The 23,724-nt window shown below is 47.2% G+C and overlaps 1 long non-coding RNA gene across 1 annotated transcript; it reads right to left on the minus strand.

Annotated features, from left to right (window-relative positions):
* Positions 1-19,869: 19,869 nt before the first annotated feature.
* On the minus strand, positions 19,870-20,584 carry LOC135829394 (uncharacterized). The gene is made up of 3 exons (XR_010555809.1): positions 20,428-20,584; positions 20,209-20,284; positions 19,870-19,907 (listed from the first exon to the last, which is right to left on the minus strand). It is a non-coding gene; the product is annotated as an uncharacterized LOC135829394 (long non-coding RNA).
* Between the last annotated feature and the right edge of the window lie 3,140 nt (positions 20,585-23,724).

The following is a 23,724-nucleotide window of genomic DNA, read 5'->3' on the forward strand; positions in this document are numbered from 1 at the left end:
ACATAATGATTTGCGTCCACTGATGGCAGGCCAGTGTGATAGATGTGCATGGCTAGCACCAGTCATGAGCAGAGCACCAGTCACTCTGTTGCAGGTGACGGTATGCAGCAGTCTTGAATCTCTGCAGGTGTTTCCGGGCTGGCTGCTTGTCCAGAATTGCCTGTGGCAGTCTATTCCACACTGGCACGATGCAGTATGGGAAAGAGCGCAGAAGGTAATCAGGAGCTCGTGGCGAGAGATTCAGCTCAAGCTGGTGGGGATGGTGCTGTGCTTGGGCTGCTCGAGTGCGGCGATGACGTGGCGGTATAGCCGGCGGGGGACACATGGCTGCAACTTGAGGCAGACCATGGCCATACATCAGTTTGTACAGTAGGCAGAGAGCAGAGACCTTTCGCCGAACAAGGAGGCTGGGAAGAATCGTACCAGGGCCAATGACATTTAGGGCGCGGAGCTGGACAGCATCCAGCATGGCCAGGTGTGAGGGGGCTGATCCCATCCACGCAAGGGGGGCATATTCCAGCATTGGCCGGACGAATCCTTTGTAAACAGTCACCCTGCCGGCGTGGCTGAGGAGGGGTGCTGCCTTCCGCAGGAGGCCCAGCCGCTGCTTAGCACGCGATGCCACTTGCCGAAGGTGGAGTCTGTAGCTCAGTTTAGTATCAAACGTCACTCCGAGCACCTTCACAGATTCATCTGGTGGGAGAGGAGTTCCGCCAAATGACAGCTGGGGAGGCACTGTATCCTTCCGCTGGTGCGACAGAGTGATAGTTTGCGATTTTTGATGGCTCAAACGCAATCTTCCATCTCTTGCCCCAGGCATAAAGCTCATCTAGGCTGCGTTGTAGTGAGGCATTCGAGGCTTTGTTAAGGAGGGAGTACAAATTTGTATCATCAGCAAAAGTGTTCAGGTTTGTGCCATGCGACAAGCAGCTTGAAATGTCGTTTACGTACACGAGGAACAATGTAGGTCCAAGGATACTACCTTGTGGGACGCCAGACTGGACAGGGTGCACCGATGAGCTCTGGCCATGAACAACAGCTTTAATGGTGCGACATTGCAGGTAGTGGGTAAGCCATGCGAGCAGTGAACCCCCTATCCACAGTCTCCTAGACTAGTACAGTCTCCTACACTAGTACAGTCTCCTAGACTAGTACAGTCTCCTAGACTAGTACAGTCTCCTAGACTAGTACAGTCTCCTAGACTAGTACAGTCTCCTAGACTAGTACAGTCTCCTAGACTAGTACAGTCTCCTAGACTAGTACAGTCTCCTAGACTAGTACAGTCTCCTAGACTAGTACAGTCTCCTAGACTAGTACAGTCTCCTAGACTAGTACAGTCTCCTAGACTAGTACAGTCTCCTAGACTAGTACAGTCTCCTAGACTAGTACAGTCTCCTAGACTAGTACAGTCTCCTAGACTAGTACAGTCTCCTAGACTAGTACAGTCTCCTAGACTAGTACAGTCTCCTAGACTAGTTCAGTCTCCTAGACTAGTACAGTCTCCTAGACTAGTACAGTCTCCTAGACTAGTACAGTCTCCTAGACTAGTACAGTCTCCTAGACTAGTACAGTCTCCTAGACTAGTACAGTCTCCTAGACTAGTACAGTCTCCTAGACTAGTACAGTCTCCTAGACTATTTCAGTCTCCTAGACTAGTACAGTCTCCTAGACTAGTACAGTCTCCTAGACTAGTACAGTCTCCTAGACTAGTACAGTCTCCTAGACTAGTACAGTCTCCTAGACTGTGTAGTATGGTACGTAGTTCAGGTCAAGTCTGACTACACTGGAAAACAATAGAACACAGTACTTCGAGTCCTGGTGGTCACAGTCAATGTTTTTAGTCCTGGTGGTCTCAGTCAATGTATTTCTTCAGAATTTTCTCGTTTGTGTATTTCCCTCAAACCAGTGAGTAGAGTATAAGTAGTATTGGGAAACATACAGTATCGTACTTTCAGCAGATTGATCTTTTTTCTACTTTCGAGTGAGGATGGCTTTTGCGAGCTCCCGTTGTGAGTAGGTTTTCGTGCAGTGCAGTGTCTGCCTGCTGAATACTAGTGTTGTACTGGCAAAGTCCAGGCAGCCATGAGGGGAGGACAATGATGTGGGTGCAACAGCACAACTGCATCGGCTGTGCTTGCATGAAAGGCGGGCATCAGTGTTGTAATTGTTCCCCTGCCCAGTCCACTCCATATTAGAGGTCAGCGGATAATGCTAGGAAAACGTTTGTATAATGCTAACCATAATGCTCCCAAAAATACCTTATTATGATGATTGCTTCAGAAAGGGCTATAATGCGTTTGGTTTGAGACAAAAAGGGAGAATGGGGCAGGTTATCAAACTTCAAGGAAGAAATGAACATTATCAACCTGCGTCTAAAGCTGCCGCAATATCTGTCACCAGCTCCACCCCCTCTTAGTACTGTAAGACATGATGGCTTGTCGAGCGGCTGCTCTCCATTGCAACTTGATGCAGGGCTGTGTCAGAATAGCGGGTGTATCAGATCCCTACCTCTCGTTATCCACGTATTACCATAGTATGAGGTGAAAACCATCATTGCCATGATGGAAGATTATCATGGCAAGTGACATTCCTGCCTGCAGACAAGCTGTGTAAGCTGTCACTGCTTCCACTCTGTGAAAATGCCTTATCCGAAACAGCAGACACCAGGCTAGTTCGCAAGAGGCGATCACGGATCGAGATCCCTCCCAATTGCGGAAAGCTTGAAAACACGTGGTCCCAAGCTATTTTGCCACTCTACAGCCGCATGCTTGTGCTGTTTTCTTCTTCTCTTGGTGTTGTGCAGATAACTGCATGGCCACAATACTCCTCTCCTTGATAGCACTTGACTGAAGGCTTGGCATTAAAACCGTCCACCACTAACTGTACGTGCTTCACCAGGACAGTGGGACACGCGCTGCTGAGAGCTCACAATCATGGGCTTGGTATTGAGTACACTAGTGTGAGTAATTCTAGTTTTTGTCCAGCCTGCTGGTCTGGGCTGGACTAAGCAAAGGCAGGTCTTTGCATAGTCCAGCCTGCTGGTCTGGGCTGAACTATGCAAAGGCAGGTCTTTGGAACGCGCTCCGCTTTCTGTTCATAGCAGCTCCTTCATCCTGGTCCGACTTTATCAATCGATCAGTGTCTACTTCATTATCGCTACCTCTTGTGGAGATGCTATCTCCAGAGCATGAGGCACAGTGAGAAAAACATCTACAGGTGCTCCATGTAAATCATCGTTTCGGATTTGTGGAACACCTTTGGTTGAGCATTATTTTATGATCTATATACTAAAAGTTAAAGGCGTGGCCAAAGAAAATTGACCCACGCGACCACGAGTCACAACTTGGACTAGAGTATTGCCACATTTCCAAAATCAATATTACATCTATTACGGTACATCTTGCACCGTCCAAAAAGGCAAAAACCAATCCGAGCGCCGCATGGGTGATGCTTTGCATTATAATTTAAGGGTTGGGTTTCTTTGGCTACGACTGCACATGTTGGTCGGTTGTTTGTTTTTTATTTCGCTTCGCACATTGAAACTGCATGGCGACCCAATAAAATGATGGCGATGGCTTAGCCTAGAAGTGGTGATGGAAGCACATAGTAAGAGATTAGGATACTAATAGTTGAGAGTGCCGCTAGCTTCAGACGCCATGAACAGGAAAAGAGTCGGATGTATGAAGAGCGAGTACGCTTAGTCGAGCATGCCTCCTTCGTGCCCGTTGTGCTTTCTGCCTCTAGTGGCTATGGCAAGCATGCCAATGCTCTTTTCACGCGGATCGCCTCTCTCCTGGCTGAGAAGAGCAAGAGCCATACGCGCAGATTATCTCCTTGCTGTGTTGCCGCCTTGTGTTTGCCCTGGTTCGTTGTGGTGCCATGTGCCTGCGTAGCTCAAGGAGCATGTTTGCTCCTGCCGTGCCTGAGTCCCCTGCTGTGCTAGTGGTGGCGGAGGCACGCAGCTAGTGAGCCTACAGTGATCCTATTGAGTGACAGAGTCTATAATATTATCATTACTGTATCTGTAATTGTGTGGATTCTTCACCAATTTTATATTTTGCCCATGCAATAGGCTCAAGGAGTTCATTCCTAAATAATAATATTAATTGTGAGTAAACGGGGGGAGGGGGAGAATACGATGTATCTGTGATACTACGTAAGGATCACTGAACTGCACGGGGAGGGAGAGCAGAGCGATCAGCAGTAACTCGAACTACTCCCTACAGGCGTATGGTCCACATGCATGCTTAAGGTGGCTGGGGCGGTACAACTTTTTAGGGGTCAGTTTGATTACATTTTGACTGCATTTTTGAGTTTATCGGCAAGGTGGAGATGAAATTTGAAAAAGTTTTATGAAAGGTCCGTGAAAAAATAACACGAACCATTCATAAAACGAGATTAGAAGCGGTGAGGCCTCCGGCAGTTTCATACAGAATTACAGATGGAGCGGACTCGCTCCCTTCTATTTACACTGCAACGTTCGAACACATTTTCGTAGTTAAAACAACGTTTCGGCATATAGCCCTCATCAGGTTTGCAAACCTGATGAGGGCTATATGCCGAAACGTTGTTTTAACTACGAAAATGTGTTCGAACGTTGCAGTGTAAATAGAAGGGAGCGAGTCCGCTCCATCTGTAATTCATTCATAAAACGTTTTCAAATTTTGTCAAAAAGTAAAAATAAAACTATAGGAAGCTATTATTATTATTATTATTATTATTATTATTATTATTTGCTTTACATCGGAAGCTCAACAGTGCAGCTGCACAAATATGAAGAGGCCGATGGGACCAAAAGAAATAAATAAAAAAACAAAAAAAACAATGTATATACATGTACATCAGTGTAAGCTAGAGAAGGCTATTCTCCAGAGATTCACCAGAAAACATTTTCAAATTTATTTATTTATTTTATTCCAAGCAATACATGGCTGGGGTAGCCAATGACCACTTTGCGTGGCGATTGCAGGGTTTTTATAGCCAACCATGGGTAACTTGGAAAAGAGTAAGAAGTCAAAAAGAAAAGGAAAAGAAGAAACAAGCAAATATGCACTGAAATTGTGGTCTACTGGTAAAGCAAGGCGTTCCTGAATGCTGCTAAAGTAGAAAGGCCCTTTGTCGCCTGGTGCAGCTTAAGCCAATGCAAATAGCCATCGAAAAGGGGGGAGTGTAGCAATGCAGAAGAGCGGGTTAGAGGAAGGGAGAGTTGGTTCCTAGTGGAGTTATCCCGTCGGAACCAGTCAAATGGTTTAAGATGCGGGGGTATTTTGGAAAGTCGAATACGATGGATAAGACAGCACATCATGATTCGTCGTCTTTCTAGGAGAGGTCTGGTCGAGGATAACATATAGAGAGCGACACTAGAAAGGGACTTGGGCATATGATAAAGAATCTTTTAAAAAGGAGGGAACGATTGTGAGTTTCCAGTTTCTGCTGTTGGGCAATAGATAGAATAGTCCAGGCAGTACAGCAGTAGTCAAAATGCGGCAAGATATATGCATTATAGAAAAGAGCACGACAGCTGTCAGGAAGATGGGCGCGGTGTGAGTATATTATACCTATGGCTTGACTAGTCTTCTTACATATGTGGGCAACATGGTGAGTCCAGGAGAGATTAGTGTCAAAAATAACACCAAGATGCCTGTGATGATCTACATATTCTATGGAAGTGGTGGAGAAATGGAATACTAGGGGAGGGAGAGGGTAGTAGAGAGTAGTAGACAGAGGGGGAATGATCATTACCTTGGTCTTCCAGACGTTCGGTTTTAGCTTCCACAATGCCATCCACGAGGTGATATCCGTGATACCCGCTTGGAGGTCTAATATATGACGGGAAACAGAGGGACTACTGCGCAGCATACAAGTGTCGTCTGCAAACAGAGACACGCCAGGGTTGAGGACAGGGAGGTCGTTGACGAAGGCCAAGAAAAGTATCGGTTCTAGAGTGGACCCTTGCGGTACACCAGAGCAAATAGGGATAGAATCTGAGAGGACTGGACCAAGCTTGACTGATTTAGTCCTATTGTTGAGATAGGAGGCGAGCCACGACTGCAGGCGTCCGGTGACCCCATAAGCATGCAGCTTGGCTAGTAACCCCCTATGCCAAACTGAGTCAAACGCTTTCGCCAGGTCGAAGAAACACAGGCCAAGGTAATGGCGGCGGTCTCGGAGGGTGCACAGTCTCTGGACAAGGTTGGTTATATGTAGAGAGGTAGAGTCACCATGGCGGAACCCAGATTGCATATCATGGAGCAGAGGTGCCAGATGATGGTACAGCCGATCATAGACGATTCGCTCAAGTATCTTGGAGCAGGTGTTCAGCAGAGAGATTGGGCGACAGTTACCAAGATCATGTCTGCTTCCCTTGTTCTTGTATATGGGCACAACCACAGCATATTTCCAGGCAGAGGGGAAAACGACAGGGAATTATTGAAGATAAGGGAGAGAGGATAGGAGATAGAAAGTTTCAAGGCCTTCAGAATCTCGTTGCTTATACCGTCATAGCCTGGGGACTTCCCTGTGGGGAGTTTCTCAATATAGCGAATCACGGCCTCGGAGGAGATGACAATGTTTGAGAGGTTCGAGGCCGGAGAAGGGAGATGAGACAGATCTGACGGGCCAGTCAGGATCATCCTGTGTGCCAACCCCTGGTTGTGATGAAGCCGAGACCCAAGGTCGGCAGAGCATCCCAGACCACGCCACCACTCCCCTTATTCATGGCTCACACATGACGGGTTTACGTGGCTCTAGTAAAAAAACCAACAAAAAAACCCCCGTACAAAGTGCTCGTTGAGAGCAGCTGCCATCTCAGCAGGATTATGTGTGAGGGTGTCAGCGGAGGTGGTCATTGCTGAGGGTGCAGGGTGATGCGAAGACACCAGACAGGGAGCGGACAAATGAGTAAAGCGACGGGCGGGCTGAGTTAGTGAGTTTGCTAGACGGAATGACTGAATGTATCTTTTGTGAGCATGGCGAGAGAGGTGCTTGACCAAATTGCGTTGGGCCTTATAGCGAGCAAGGTTTTCTGCTGTGTGGAACTTCCTGTAGATGCTATAGATATTCCGTTTATTAATGACTGCATTTAATACTGAGGTCGTCAGCCAGGGTGGACGTGCTGGCCTGTCGACGGAACGACCCAGTGAAGAGGGGCAATTAATAGGAGAAGCTGGTGACTGATACTTAGCGAGAGCAGCAGAGAGTTCAGATGAGAATCTCTTGCATGCTACGTCAATGCTTGTGTTACCAAGAAGCTCCCTCCAATCCACGGAAGTAAGCTGCTGGTTTATACAGTTCCACTGGTCATTTGTGATCGTACGGAAATGATAGCGGGGCGGTGAACGGCCGATCAAGTCATCTGGCGTGGACGGTGAGCGCTCATAGGCTGTACCTGATGCAGGAGAGAACGTTGGTGCTTGGTAGTGTTGCAGGCTAGGCGCTTCCATACGAACCAACACGATGTCGTGGTCAGACTGACCCAGAGGCGCAATAATGTCTGAAATGGAAAACGCAGATGGTGTATCAGTGATTACCAAGTCCAAGGCTGCTCCTGTTCCGGCTGGAGTGTGGTGAGTAGGGCAGTTGACTAACTGGGAGAGGGAAAACATTCTTAGCAGGCATTATAGCTGGTGTCCAGCAGTGTCCGTGATATTGCCGTGCCAGTCACTACACTTGGCCTTGAAATCACCCATCATAAGCATAGAGGAAGTGGTGTGTCTGGTCGTCTGAAGGACTGTTTGCAGACAGCCCACAAAATTGTGAATATCAGTGGAACACGCATTTGGTGGCCTGTAAACGTATCCAGTAATGAAAGACTCAGGAGGTGCAGATGACGAGGTCGATGTATGATCTGTTATTTCGAATCACGTGGCCTCAAATTTGGGGAGTTGTAGATCAGTGCGGTGCTCAACTATACCTGGAAATTCCGAGCGGACTAGAAGAGCGACACCTGCAAATCCCCTAAAGCTATCAGTGCTCTTCTTGTTGTCCGCTGTGGGTCGGTCACGACGGTAAAAGTCGTAGCCTGGAACTACAAGGGAGTTTGGCTGAGACAGCCATGTTTCAGTGATGCCAATGACGTCGGGCTTGTACTGTTCGATGAACTCAGAAAGTTCTCCATGCTTATTCTTAATTGATCTAGCGTTGATACATGCAATATGTGCGGGTCGGCCAGAGGAGGGCTGAGCGGGGTAGAGCGGGTGGGCTAGTTTCGATCGTGGGGTGAATACAGGGGCGTTGGGATTAAGTCGTTGTTGCTGCATCGTTGTGTATGTTGGTTTGTTAGCATGACAGTTCAGGATTGATCATCACTGCCTCGCCGCGAAGTAGAAGACGACTTGTTACCTTCGGCATCAGCAAGGCGCCACTTTCGCACTGTGTGCTGGATGGTGGCCGGCCAGAATTTGGAGTCGAGAACTTTGTCCTCGTCCGATGCTGCCACGGTTACGCGAGCATGGCAAGTACCCAGGTACGTGTTTTCTGAAATTGAAATTGGTGATGGTTTGGCCTGGACATCACTATTTATGTTGTTCTGTTCAGTTACAATCTTCACACACTCACTTCTGTCCCACTCTGCATATACTCACTATAATGTATGCTGGACGAAACTTGCAATAGTAGACTTAAAATAATTTAAGACAATAGATTGCCAAGTTTCAAGATCAACATAGTCATTCGGTAGAAGACACCACCTGCCCGATTCCGTCAAGTAATGTACCGTCACGTGACACCACTGCAGACTCAATCTGGATGCAATGTGGTGTACAGATGTATCATACAACCTATCATAATCATGGAGTATGCATCACTCATCTCTGGATGACCACGTGACCAACTACATTAGCACACACACACACACACACACACACACACACACAAACACACATACATACACACACACACACACACACACACACACACACACACACACACAGCTGAAAGAGAATGAATGAAAAAGACTGTCCTATGAGTACAATTTCACGCTCGTCAGCGATACCATGGAGATAAAACTATCTAGCAACCTTGTCACTACAACCTCTTTCTATCTTGTGTTTACTTTAGTATTTGTATGGGATTTCTACGTGTGTATTGTGTTCCATGATGAAGGTATTTGATACAGTGTGATATGCTGGAGTATTGAAAACACCGGAGATAATACATGTATAGTGTTTATGATGATTGAGACCTGGACATACCTGTCATGTCGTTGTCAATCTATCCACTTCTCCCTGGCTTAGCTTGTCTGACCCTCTGTCCGTTATGTATGGAGTACTGCAATGTTCAATACATGCTGACCTACATTTCTCACACTCTACATATCATTTTATTATTCTGATAAACACCTGACGTGATATGATATGAATAAATTACTACCTACCTTCTCTTGTGCCCAACGTAGGCATCTTGTTTGCACATGACAGTTGACACTGCTGCTCTGGTATTCTCTGACATCTCGCTGGATCATCTTGTCACGCGTAGTGTTGCAGGCTGGCATCAACACCACTGTTCTAGCTATATACGTACTTGCATACAAACCATAATGTCTAGTGATAACAACACTACATTCATTCATTCCGAGAGAACGGTGTGCTAGATCCCAGTCATTTCTCACCACTTAGTGAAGTCTCTCCTGAGGATCCAACTACCGGCCTGTGTCCTTGCTCTCCATGATATCCAAGGTCATGGAGGATATTATAAACCAACAAGTCGCCAATTTCCTGGAGCGCAACGACCTGCTGCCTGACAGCCAGTTTGGTTTTAGACGTGGCCGTGGCACAGCTGACCTCCTCACAGCACTCCAGAGCGAATGGATGCAGGTTGTAGCTGAGGGGGGCTGTGTCCCAGGAGTAGCAAATGATATTGCCGGTGCATTTTACCGCATCTCTCACGTCGGCCTTCTCAACAAAGCAGAGCGAGTAGGCATCGGTGGACCTCTTCCCTCTTGGTTACGCGACTACCTGAGTAACCGCTGCCTAAAGGTGGTAACTGGAGGCCACGCTTCCAAGAAGTACCCCATCACTGCCGGAGTGCCCCAAGGCAGCGTCCTGGGCCCCACACTCTTCATATCATTGTTTGCTGCCGATATCGACCAATGCCTCTCGCATGGAGTAAAGCTCAGCTCTTTCGCCGATGATACTACCGTGTACAGTCTGATCAGACCAAACGACAACCTCCAGGAGAAGGCAGCATCTTTACAGACAACCCTCAGCAATCTTGCCGCATGGGGCCAGCAATGGCGGATCCATTTCGAGCCCACCAAGAGCCAGCGTCTGATTTTATGCAATGCTAGAAAGGGCCCTGACTTTCAACCAACCACCTTTGCCGGCGAGATTATTCCGGAATCGGACCACCTAAAGCTGCTTGGAGTCACATTCGACTCTAAGCTTGGGTTCCAGCGCCATATCCATGTCAAGGCCAGCCAGCGGCTGAGATTCTTGCGCCGTGCTGCTTGGCTTCTGGGTCATGAGGGCCGCCTTGCCATGTACAAGGGGGTCATTCGGCCAATCCTGGAGTACGCTCCCCTAGCCACCATGTGTGCAGCCCAATCTCACCTAGCACGCTATGACAGGGTGCAGGAGAAGGCAATGCGAAACATCGGACCTGGCACGATCCTTCAGAGCCTGCATCTCAGGAGGGCAGTCTCAGGGCTTGCATATGTGTACAAGTTGCACTACATTACGGGTCCACCCCAGCTGACAGCCCTCCTCCCACCACAGTCGGCGCCTGCACTTACTCCTAGAACCCGCCGACAACTAGCTTCTCGCCACCCTTTCCAGTTCCAATGGCCACTTGTTCGGACAGTACCGAACTACCTACTGAGGTCATTCCCCTACACCCTCATTGCGGCATGGAACGACATTCCTGAGCAAGCCATCCCGGAACCTCCTGCATCGAAGTGAATGCAGGCCTTCAAGTCTCGCATTTGTAAGCACCTGATGCGCCAGGATTGGTTGTGGGCGACAGCATTCCATGGCTAAATTTGACGATGTTCCATTCTCCAGTCCCACAACGATCACCTTTTCTTCACCTCACTGAACTGTACATTGCTTCCGCGGCTAGAGCTCTCGAATCACCTCAGTGCAGAATTTTTTTGCGTTTATGTTTCTTTCTTATCTTCTTTCCTTTGCTGCTTTTCGTGGCCCCTTTCTCGCTGATCCAGTGCCTGCACACTACTGTGCCTGGCAGCAGCTCCGACCTTACTTCTCCGTACTGCCCCCCCCCCACTGAAAGAAATGCAGCTGTTGGTCCATTGCCATAGTTTCCTGAACTCATCTAGCACTCGTTCCCTCACCCTCCCTCACTTCCCCGCCCCCTTCCCCCCCCCCCCCATCTCTTCCTCTCTCTCTCTCCATCATTAAATGTCTGGCTCCCAGGTTCTCACTCTTCACACACAGTCTTTCTCCTCTCCCTTTCCCCCAAGGTGCGTGCTGTGCGCCTTGATCCCGAGACCATTCGTCGGGGAAGCACACTTCACCTCACCGGCACAGCTCAATAGCACCAACACGCCCTTTGTAGTCCCCTATGTTCTCTTGTTGTTGTTGTTGTTGTTGTTGTTGTTGTTGTTGTTGTTGTTGTTGTTGTTGTTGTTGTTGTTGTTGTTGTTGTTGTTGTTGTTGTTGTTGTTGTTGTTGTTGTTGTTGTTGTTGTTGTTGTTGTTGTTGTTGTTGTTGTTGTTGTTGTTGTTGTTGTTGTTGTTCTCTTCCATTCCATGTAGGCATGTGCACTTTCATAAAATAAAATAGAAATAAAAAAATAAACAGGCGTGGGTTCGAATCCCCCTCCCCGCTGCCACCACTTAGGCGGTACTATTTTCCTGGATAACTATGAGCTTCCCTAACAACCAGAAGCGCACTCAATACAAGCTCAGCAATACAGGTGCTATGCGCTATGTTTTTTCACTCCATTATCGTGAGTTCCCCTTGGGAACGGATACGAGAATGATAATAATACAGGCATACACAAATAGGAGATCCCCCAGATAGGCGTTAGCCTTTGGGTAATCCTGAAATAAAGATTATTATTAACCTGTCCCTTCACATCCATCAACCTGTCCCTTCACACTTTCAACCAACTACCCCCCGACCTGCGTGAAACAAATAGCAAGCATGCGTTTAAATCAATGGCGTCTAGCCTCATTCTATCATCCATATGCTCCTGTAGTAGCTCACACTGTACCCCATCGTAACCCCATCCCCCCTGCGATGTGTTGGTTTCCTTACTTGATAGACTGATTTTATATGATTCTGGACTGATTTGAATCATATTATCTTCCTTATTGGCCATGGGCCATCGTGGAAATAAAGAATAATAATAATGATGAACAAGCAAACCCAGCGCTAATCAAGGACAAGATGGTGATGATCAGATCAGACAGTATAACTACAGTCTACCAGCTAAACAACCTGGGGGAACGCTAGGAAGCTATGATGACCGTAACTCGTCCAATCAATGTCATAACCTCGCGGCTCAAGACAATCCTCCTGGCGAAGCACATCCCAGCAGCAACTGGTCACTGAACCGCGGTATCTTCCAGACAATACACAGGGAACTGTGACCAGACGATGTGGATCGCTTTGCCAACTGTCAGATCACACAGTTACCTTCATACAACTCACGGTGGTTGGACGAGGAGACGGAATGCAGTAGATGCACTCCAGCAAGACTGGACGGGAACCCACAGCAATGTCAATCCTCCGTTTCCACCCGAAACAGGGTGTAACGGAAACAGTTATTGCCCCCGTTTGGCCAGCACAGCCCTGGCACCAGGAATTGGTAGGCAGGGCAATGGAACCACCACTGATAATCCCGAATCTTCCCAAATCTGTTCGAGCCCCGGCTCTAGCGTCGTTCTGCCAGCCAGAGCTTCTCCACAACAAGAAGTGGGCTATGACATTATGCAAGGTCTGTAGCGACAACAGGCAGCGGAGAGCATTCCAAACGATGCCTTAACCCTTTCACCGCGAAGGACGTATATTTTACGTATAACATGTGCACCTGTCACACTTGGCTCGGTATCGCAGAATTGCAGTTGACCTGATCAGTTTCAGTGGTGATAACGACAGCCTGAGCTTGGACGTCGTAAGCAGCTTCCTGGAATTCGTAACCAGATCATCTTCTCGACCAGAACTAACACTTCGACTAGTCCGTGTCACCGTCACGTTCCTGGCTGACATACGGGTTAGTCCAATACCAGATATCACAATACTCTACACTCTATGTGTACACACAGGTCACGTGACATCTCCTACATCCAAGACACTCCAGACAACGCCGAGCGCTGACGTCGAAAAGATTCTGACCTACATTCGTGACATTGGCCTATCAGTGGAATTGCCTGTTAAAAAGAGCTATGCACAAAGGCTTTGACACTGCTTTGCCTCTCAGCCCTGTGCCGGCCATCAGATGTAGCATTAGTCCCAGTACCACTCTATTTCGACACCAGCGATAACGACACAGAAACTAGCAAATATGCTTGAGCTCGACTCAGGTTAGGCGGCATCGCATGGGTCGAGGGTGGCTTAGAAATATTCTTCTTGGGCTCCAAAGCGGACAAGGGTATGTCAAGCAATGCAGTGGTGATCTAGCATGTCACAGATGCAGAACTACGCCCCGTTGCCACATAGTGACAGTACATGAACAAAACTGCGGCTGCATGGGAAAAACGGTAGACAACCACCCCGTGTTCATCATACTCAGACAGCCATATAGAGGATTGGTGTCAGCTTCAACCGCACAGTTAATGTCACAGATGCTCAAACACTCCGGCCAGCAACAAGGAATCTCTGCTTGATCACTCCGCCCTACCGGAGCACGAAAGGCAATTGCAAGTTCCGTCGAGCTCAGCCTGTTCCAGCGCCGTGGGAGGTGGAAAAACTCAGATGCATTCCAGCGACATTTTTCCGGAATCAAAAGTCCAGCTACAGATGCCATCCTTTCATGACATGATAATATATTCCTTTACGGCTTACCTGTTTCGAGCATAAATAGACTCTAGTCTTCACTCCAAACATATGGAGCTCTGTCATGCATCCATTGTTCTTTGTGTTCCATCCCTGCATCTCATTTCACTTACCACAGTAGCAGAGGGTTGCTGTGTAGATAACTGGTATTACTTTAGCAATATATAGCTACCACACAGCAGCCCGGTACTTTCCCTCAGTGATAATCTACACAATTGTTTTGCTGTTTTCGCGTTGGATCTCAGGACACTGCTTCCTGTGGCCGGAATTTGGTGGAACTTTCGATACTGTCAAATCAGATTGTCTGAGGTTTTTAAATAAAGAGAAAACCAGCACCACGTGACATGGACCCAGCCGAGCTTTCCATCAGAGGTTTCCTAAGGCACATGGAATACACTATGAGAAGGACAGGGATATGGCAGAATCCTAAATATATTATCTCCCAAGCAAACCTCCATGTGCTAAAGTTATTACGAGAGAGTGAAGATATCGTGGTCACCCGAAGTGATGAAGGAGGTGAGATGGTGATGATGAAGACGGAAGACATGAATACACTCTGCAAGAAGCACCTTGACGACTCAACAACATACTGTAAACAAATCACTTCAAACTCAACAACATGCTGTAAACAAATCACTTCAAACTCAACACCTACTGTAAACAAATCACTTCAAACTCTACAACATTCTGTAAACAAATCACTTCAAACTCAACAACATACTATAAACAAATCACTTTAAACTCAACACCTACTGCCTAACATCAGTCGACCTCAAAGAGCTACTCAGACTACTTCTACACAACAACGTGTTCCAGCACCCAATCCTTGGAACATTCAAGTAGATAAGGGGGTTGGCAATGGGTAGCCAACTCAGTGGCACATTAGCCATTGTCATCATAGACCGCTTTGAACAACATACCATCTACCGAGATATATTGTTGAGCACTCTTGCGTGGGATAGTGCCTTTGCTGTTTGCGTTATGCAGAGCTCACTGACTTGTCAGTTTGAGCACTCTGGCAAGGTACGTTCGGGCCTGATTGGAAATTTTTATTTTCATTGCTATCAGGTTCGGCCTCATTTTCTCTGTGCTGCGCTGATGAGTTCAAAAAGAACGAAACAGCATGCTGTCCGCAGATTGAGTATTTCGCTCCTGCTCTTGTAGCAGTTGAGCACTCTTGCGTGGGGTAGTGCCTTTGCTGTTTGCGTTATGCAGAGCTTACTGACTTGTCAGTTTGAGTTGAGCACTCTGGCAAGGTACGTTCGGGCGTGATTGGAAATTTCTATTTTCATTGCTATCAGTTTCGGCCTCATTTTCTCTGTGCTGCGCTGATGAGTTCAAAAAGAACGAAACAGCATGCTGTCGCAGATTGAGTATATTTATATATATATTAACTGGTTTGAGGGAAAGAGACAAAAGGGAAAAGTCTGAAAAAAAAATTGACTGTCACCACCAGGACTCGAACCACGGGACCCTCGCTTGCAGCCAGCGATGCTCTAACCACTGAGCTATGGTGTAGTCGTCATCCCATATATATATAGTCAGTTTGAGCACTCTGGCAAGGTACGTTCGGGCCTGATGGGAAATTTTATTTCCATTGCTATCAGGTTCGGCCTCATTTCCTCTGTGCTGCGCTGATGAGTTCAAAAAGAACGAAACAGCATGCTGTCCGCAGATTGAGTATTTGGCTCCTGCTCTTGTAGCAGTTGAGCACTCTTGCGTGGGGTAGTGACTTTGCTGTTTGCGTTAAGCAGAGCTCACTGACTTGTCAGTTTGAGCACTCTGGCAAGGTACGTTCGGGCCTGATGGGAAATTTTTATTTCCATTGCTATCAGGTTCGGCCTCATTTCCTCTGTGCTGCGCTGATGAGTTCAAAAAGAACGAAACAGCATGCTGTCCGCAGATTGAGTATTTCGCTCCTGCTCTTGTAGCAGTTGAGCACTCTTGCGTGGGGTAGTGCCTTTGCTGTTTGCGTTATGCAGAGCTCACTGACTTGTCAGTTTGAGCACTCTGGCAAGGTACGTTCGGGCCTGATGGGAAATTTTTATTTCCATTGCTATCAGGTTCGGCCTCATTTCCTCTGTGCTGCGCTGATGAGTTCAAAAAGAACGAAACAGCATGCTGTCCGCAGATTGAGTATTTCGCTCCTGCTCTTGTAGCAGTTGAGCACTCTTGCGTGGGGTAGTGCCTTTGCTGTTTGCGTTATGCAGAGCTCACTGACTTGTCAGTTTGAGCACTCTGGCAAGGTACGTTCGGGCCTGATGGGAAATTTTTATTTCCATTGCTATCAGGTTCGGCCTCATTCCTCTGTGCTGCGCTGATGAGTTCAAAAAGAACGAAACAGCATGCTGTCCGCAGATTGAGTATTTCGCTCCTGCTCTTGTAGCAGTTGAGCACTCTTGCGTGGGGTAGTGCCTTTGCTGTTTGCGTTATGCAGAGCTCACTGACTTGTCAGTTTGAGCACTCTGGCAAGGTACGTTCGGGCCTGATGGGAAATTTTTATTTCCATTGCTATCAGGTTCGGCCTCATTTCCTCTGTGCTGCGCTGATGAGTTCAAAAAGAACGAAACAGCATGCTGTCCGCAGATTGAGTATTTCGCTCCTGCTCTTGTAGCAGTTGAGCACTCTTGCGTGGGGTAGTGCCTTTGCTGTTTGCGTTATGCAGAGCTCACTGACTTGTCAGTTTGAGCACTCTGGCAAGGTACGTTCGGGCCTGATGGGAAATTTTTATTTCCATGCTATCAGGTTCGGCCTCATTTCCTCTGTGCTGCGCTGATGAGTTCAAAAAGAACGAAACAGCATGCTGGCCGCAGATTGAGTATATAATATATATATATACTCAATCTGCGGACAGCATGCTGTAATATATATATATATATATACACAATCTGCGTATATATATGCAATGCCCGCTACAATGCCCGCTACATTTTGTAGTTTGAGCACTCTGGCGCTAGAGCGACGAGCTACCTTAATGTCTGTGGTGCCTCCTTTGCACCATGGCTGGTAGCTCGGCCTATTTAGCTCGTAGCTGTACTGATGAGGCCTTTATGGCCGAAACAGCTTGCTGTCTACAGCATTGGGTATATATATTATATAAATAGAGATGTAGGCGAACAAAATTTATATACACACAACAACAAGGTTGTCAATTTCATAATACTAAAAGCTTTCACCCATTTTCATCAGTAGTTACATGGGAATGAGCAAGAACGAAAACGAAGCCAGAATTTATACTGGGGTAGAGAATCAGCAAGAATATTCTTACGCGCCTCAAGTTCACACTACACTACCATAAGAATGTATGGAGCAGTGGAAAATGCGGGAAACAACACATGAGGGGAATGCAGTTACCTGAACAAACACGTGATAAAGTTGTCAGTCCGGTTGCAGCTTGAACAGCCGTAGCACCTTGATGTGCTTCTTTTGTCGACACAGCTCTGGCCTCAAACTGCGAATGTACAGCGCCTCCAGTGTGAATCTGTGCGCGCTGTTCCGGGCTGGTGTGATGACACTGAAGCTGCTGTTGCGTTCCTGCGGGATGCATTCAGGTTGCGCCTGCAAATGCTTTGTGATGGCGCTATCACTTGTTGCCACACAACTGCTATCCTACAGTATCCCCCCCCCCCCCCTATCCCCCTACAGTATCCCCCATTGTAATTTGTACAACCAGACCCGCATTCAGGTCTATCGCGAAGGATGTTTCACCAACTCTTGAAAACAGTAATTTTATTTATAAGTATGTGTCGCTGTGAGCGGACGTACGTTGGTGAGACATGTCAGCGATTCTCGGAAAGGATCAAGCAGCATATCCCAGACAAGCTGTACAAGAAGCCGCCTGACAAACGTGTGGCAACAAGTGATAGCGCCATGTGTTGTGTTGTTTCCCGCATTTTCCACTGCTCCATACATTCTTATGGTAGTGTAGTGTGAACTTGAGGCGCGTAAGAATATTCTTGCTGATTCTCTACCCCCAGTATAAATTCTGGCTTCGTTTTCGTTCTTGCTCATTCCCATGTAACTACTGATGAAAATGGGTGAAAAGCTTTTAGTATTATGAAATTGACAACCTTGTTGTTGTGTGTATATATATATATATGTCAACAAACAATGGATCTAAATAACCGACGAGGAGACAACAGTCGTAAAATAGCAATGAAAAATATCAATTGTGCACTCATAACCATGTATAAACAATTAAAATGAAACAATTCCAGAACGTTTTCGTGTGACCATCATCAGTGGAACATCGTCACATAGTAAGAATCACTAAAACAACCAGTTATATAGCTAGAGTAATATGAAAAGAAGCGTGAGAATGCAGCACAGCTAGCGGTTATGCATAACGCGTGTAGTGTGAACCTTTGCAGTGTATCTGAGAATGGTAGCAGTAGATGAATGTGGCAGCTGTGAGTGCGTGTGAACAAAAACTGGTGAGTGCGTATCATTTAAAAAGTGTGAGTGCTACAACATTTTCTTTTTGCTTGCATAGAACAGGGTCACGTGTGCGAATATATACAGCTTCCAACACCTGCAACTGCTTAAAGAAACGCGCGTGACAAATAACACTTAACCATGAATCGTCAAACAACTTACGACAATCCGGACTGGACACCAAATGCTTGTAGATGGCAGACTTGCTCTTGTCGATGTCGAACTCCTCCTCGTCCGTATCACTCTCATCCTCCACTTCCTGTTCCTGCTCACCCTTGCTTTCCTCCTGATCATCCTGTTCATCCCCATCATCATCCTCCATCTCCATCTCCTCATGCCATCGCTTCTTTCTCCTTGACGTGTTCACTGCTGCGCCAGTAGTAAGTGCGGGGCGGGTTCTGGCCCACTTTTTGACCTTTGACCTTTGGGCCAAATAAGGCACACTGTGTCGCTCGTGCTTGGTCTGGCCCCGGGACTCCCCCAGGGTTTGACCTTTGACCTTTGGGTTAAATAAGGCACACTGTATCGGGCGCGCTTGGTCTGGCCTCGGGACCCCCTAGGGTTTGACCTTTGGCCCTGCCATGTCATAAATGTGCCATAAAGGTTCTTTTCCGTGGCGACCGTGCACTTGTGCACGTTCGGTGCATTCATTGCACCGGGGAGTAGTAAAATACGTACTATTCCCTGATTTGCACATCGTAGATGTGCAGTGACATATTGCGCATGCGTGCATAAGCACGCGGAGCGTGCGACCTTCAGAGACCCTGCGGGAAAGACGCAGTGCAACACAAGGTGTACTAGTATACGTGTCATTATACTACTCCCTGATTCGCACTTCGTAGATGTGCAGCAAACAAAGTTCACGTTCCGTGCATTCGTTTTATTCACACATCGTAGATGTGCACTGACAAGTTGCCCATACAGAGCATGCCTAATCGGTTTTTCGATCGGTTAAGAGAATGTTCAAATTCGGCCATATTATGAGCTCCAAGATCAGAATTCGGCTCAACATAGTACTTGAAGTCACCGTTCCCATTACGTCATGTACATTCACATACACCCTGTTGAAGCACTGAAGCATCGGTTTTCGGCGAATTCAACATGCGAATTTTTGAACATTCGGCGAAAAGATGGGTAATTTCTTCAAAACCACTTTTTTCGGCGAATTTTTCGGCCGGCCGATTTGGGAAATGCCTACTGTCCATGCAGGTGCAATAGATGCATATTTCTATTTTGATCGGAATTCAGTTAGGATCAACCGGCTACGCCCGCAGTATCATGCATCAAAACAATTATTGAAGGGGTGTCACAGTGAAGCAGTGTTGCTACGCACCACAAATCCCCTCTGCACTGTACCGAATCTATACTGGAGAATCCAGAGTGGCCAGCAAAGAGTCACAACCCGCGGGTATCCAGTCACACTAAGGCATGTCCACCATTCCCCACATATTCACCATAACAAAACACAATACTGTTTACTATAATACACTTTTATTTAAATAATTGACTTGGATGAGTCTGTAGAAGAGAACACAATGCACGCACACGCACGCATGCGCGGACACACACACGCACACACGCACACACACACATCTAGGTTATAGTGCTATACACGTATCTAGGGTTTAGGAAGCACGAGAATATGTCGAAGCACCCACACATACCCCTTCATGCAGTGTACTTCAGTAGCCCAACACATTACGACCGCTCAGGACCATCACAAAACACATAACGACCGCTCAGGACCATCACAAAACACTACACACTGTTACTACACTGCATACACAGTTACTACACTACGCCTGTTACAAGTACTTACAAATAATTTTGAAAACAAATGGCACATCCCGAAGACGGCAGCTAGCTCCAGACCTTCATACATACATCATCATCATCTGTAAAACCAAGCATGAGCGCACACAAACACTATTAGTGTCACGAATACGGAAGCAGGGTAAGACAAGAGGATACGAAACAAGTAAGTATCGCTATAACGAGGGGGATAAGTATACATGTAGACAGAGCAGTGCTTACTTACAGGGTCCGGATACGCTCCATGGCGTCCCGGTAGTCGGACTGCAACAGCAGCCCGACTTGCCGGCCCTCCCAGTAACGGGTTCGATGGGCCGCACCCGCCAGGTGTGCGGCCACGGCCTGGCCTCCCACCAGCCTTTCTCCACTGTAAAAACGAAAGAAACCGCAGAAAGCACAGTGTCATAGAGCTCTTTTGTTGGGGGAGAGAGCTAGGAGCACTGCACACTTACCAATTGTCGCAATATACTATGAGAAAGAGGCGGCGCTTGACGCACCGCCTCAGATGTTGGAATAGGGGTATTACCCCTGACATTCGAACGCTACAGTGACAAGTGAACGCCATTTGGACTGTAATGATACTGAAGTGAAGGTGTGAACCGCAAAGCAAGGCCTTTACCTTCTTCCTGTCGAATTCGCTCCCCAGCTGCATACCGACATCATCCGCTAAAATCCAATCATACCAAGTAATGCAAAGGTCATCAGTTGACCTTTTGGACTTTTCAACTCTTATCCAAAACCACCAAGAGGAAAAAAAAAACCCAGGATAATAATAATAATCTTTATTTCAGGATTACCCAAAGGCTAACGCCTATCTGGGGATGAAGAAGACGTCAGTTGTAGAAGCGTTTGTGGAGGAGTTGTTACATTATTCTCAGTACAGGTCTACTCTCCATATAACGTAATCTCTGGGACCACGCAAACATTATGTTATATCGAGAGTTATGTTATGTAGAAAACCGTGTGTGAAATACAAGATGCACCTCAAAATGAAGGGTATTACAAGGCGGGTTCAACCGTGCAAACATATACACACTGTACCACCATCGACATCAGATACCATCAATGCTGCAGAAAATATGCACAATAGGACTAAACTGGCTAGCTACGGCTACAGCTTGATTGTACCGCGCACGTGAATCTACGTTGTACTGCGCGTATAGGGTGCGTTATGCCGAGGTTTACGTTATGTAGGACTAAACTGGCCTAAACTGCCTAGCTACAGCTACCGCTTGATCATACCATGCACTTGAATTTATGTTGTATCGAGAGTGCGCACGTCGGGGACCGCCGTAGCGTGTGTTATGTCGAGGTTTATGTTATGTAGGATTATGTTGTGTAGAACAAATTTTGTGTGGGAGTGATGCTGTTTCGGCGCGGGATTTGATTTTTGTATGTACTAACGAGGTTTATGTACAAGTGAGAGTTGTTATATCGAGAGCAGACCTGTAAATAGATATGGCTGATACATTCGGTGTAGACGTGGACGACCGGTCGTGGTCTCTCACCACGGGTCCTTTACTAATAGAAAGGCGGACGCCAATAAGAACTGTTGTGGAGTTGGCAGATCAAAACGCGCAGCAAGAAATTTGGCACGTCGATGGTAGACTCCATCGGGAGGACGGACCAGCTCTTGTTGATAGTAGGGGAGTGCCCGCCTGGTGCTATGGAGGTCGCCTTCATCGCGTTAATGAACCTGCTTGGATAGGACGGGGTAGCATCGAGTACTACCTCAACGGCATCTAGAGCCGGCGGTCCTGCAGTCAGTTATTGTGACGCCACATGCTGTATTCTACGGTGGTTACACCACGGAAGGCTCCACAGGGAGAATGCGCCAGCGGTGATACGCAGGGAAGGTAACAATCGTGTACGGGAGTGGTACCGATACAACCTTCGGCATAGGGAAGATGGACCTGCTTTCATCTCTCAGGAGGAGGAGGGTGTCTATCAGTGGTACCTCAACGGGGTGTATTACGGTGACCACCATCAAGACCAGGCAATACACCCCATGGAGCTGCAGTACATCAATGTAGTGCCTACTAAGGTAGACTCGTCAGCAATAAGTCATGAGTCCATTTGTGTGATTTGTCAGGATACCCTGGACCGTCCTCTATCCAAGTTGGAGTGCAGTCATGAATTTCACTTCCACTGCATCAAGGAGTGGATCAGTTCTGCCCCCCAGCCCTACTTGCCTAACCTGCCGCTACTCCATGACTGCTGAGGACTTGGTTGAGTTCTTGTAGTAATACATGACACAGCTGCATGTAGGCGACTACGAATGACCAGTCATGTGCTACAGACGGACACGGACACGCCACCCTAAGTAGCCATGAGCGGCTCTTTGGACAAGGGTAACAAAGCACCCCGTGGGCGGCCAAGGTTGACACTAGCCACAAGTCTGCTCGCTCAGTTGAATAAGCTGGGTGTGCCCATGAAGACCATGGAAGACCTTTCCAGGTGCCGGCAACAAGCAGAGGACAAGACAGACTGGAAGAAACTGTGCAGCTCGACACTCGAGGACAAATCAGTATCAGCAGCTACTACACCTTGCTGATGATGCTCACAAGACAGAAGTGGGAAAAACACTGAATTTCTTTATTTAGTGCTCAACTACGCGAAATGTGTTATTATTATTATACATGTTCAACTGTACTCAGTCTGGCTGACTGCCATTCTCTACCACACATTACCGGACACTGTTGTGGTTGTCGTCGTTATCGTCGTCGTCATTGTTGATGTTGTTGTCGTCGTTATCGTCGTTGTTGTTGATTTTGTTGGTGGCTGTTGCTGTCGGTTGTTGTCGGTTGTTGTCGTTTGCTGTTGGTTGTTGTTGGTTGTTGTTGATGTTGTTGTCGGTTGGTGTCGTCGTTATCGTCGTCGTTGTTGATGTTGTTATTAGTTGTTGCTGTCGGTTGTTGGTTGTTATTGGTTGTTGCTGTCGGTTGTTGGTTGTTATTGTTGATTGCTGTGGGTTGTTGTTGGCTGTTGGATGTTGTTGTCGGTTGTTGTCGGTTGTTGTTGGTTATTGTTGGTTGTTGTTGGTTGTTGTTGGGCGTTGTTGGTTGTTGTCGGTTGTTGTCAGGTGTTGTTGGTTGTTGTTGGTTGTTGTTGTCGGTTGTTGTCGGTTGTTGGGTGTTGTTGTCGGTTGTTGGGTGTTGTTGTCGATTGTTGGGTGTTGTTGTCGGTTGTTGGGTGTTGTTGTTGGTTGGTGTTGGTTGATGTTGGTTGTTGTTGGTTGTTGTCGGTTGTTGTCCGTTGTTGTTGGCTGTTGTTTGCTGTTGTTGGTTGTTGTTGCCGGTTGTTGTCGGTTGTTGGGTGTTGTTGTCGGTTGTTGGGTGTTGTTGTTGGTTGGTGTTGGTTGTTGTTGGTTGTTGTCGGTTGTTGTCCGTTGTTGTCGGTTGTTGTTGGTTGTTGTTGGTTGTTGTTGGCTGTTGTTGGTTGTTGTTGGTTGTTGTTGTCGGCTGTTGTCGGTTGTTGGTTGTTGTTGTTGGTTGTTGTTGGCTGTAGTTGGCTGTAGTTGGTT

This window comes from Sycon ciliatum, chromosome 13, assembly GCF_964019385.1.
Source record: "Sycon ciliatum chromosome 13, ocSycCili1.1, whole genome shotgun sequence".
Taxonomy (NCBI): domain Eukaryota; kingdom Metazoa; phylum Porifera; class Calcarea; order Leucosolenida; family Sycettidae; genus Sycon; species Sycon ciliatum.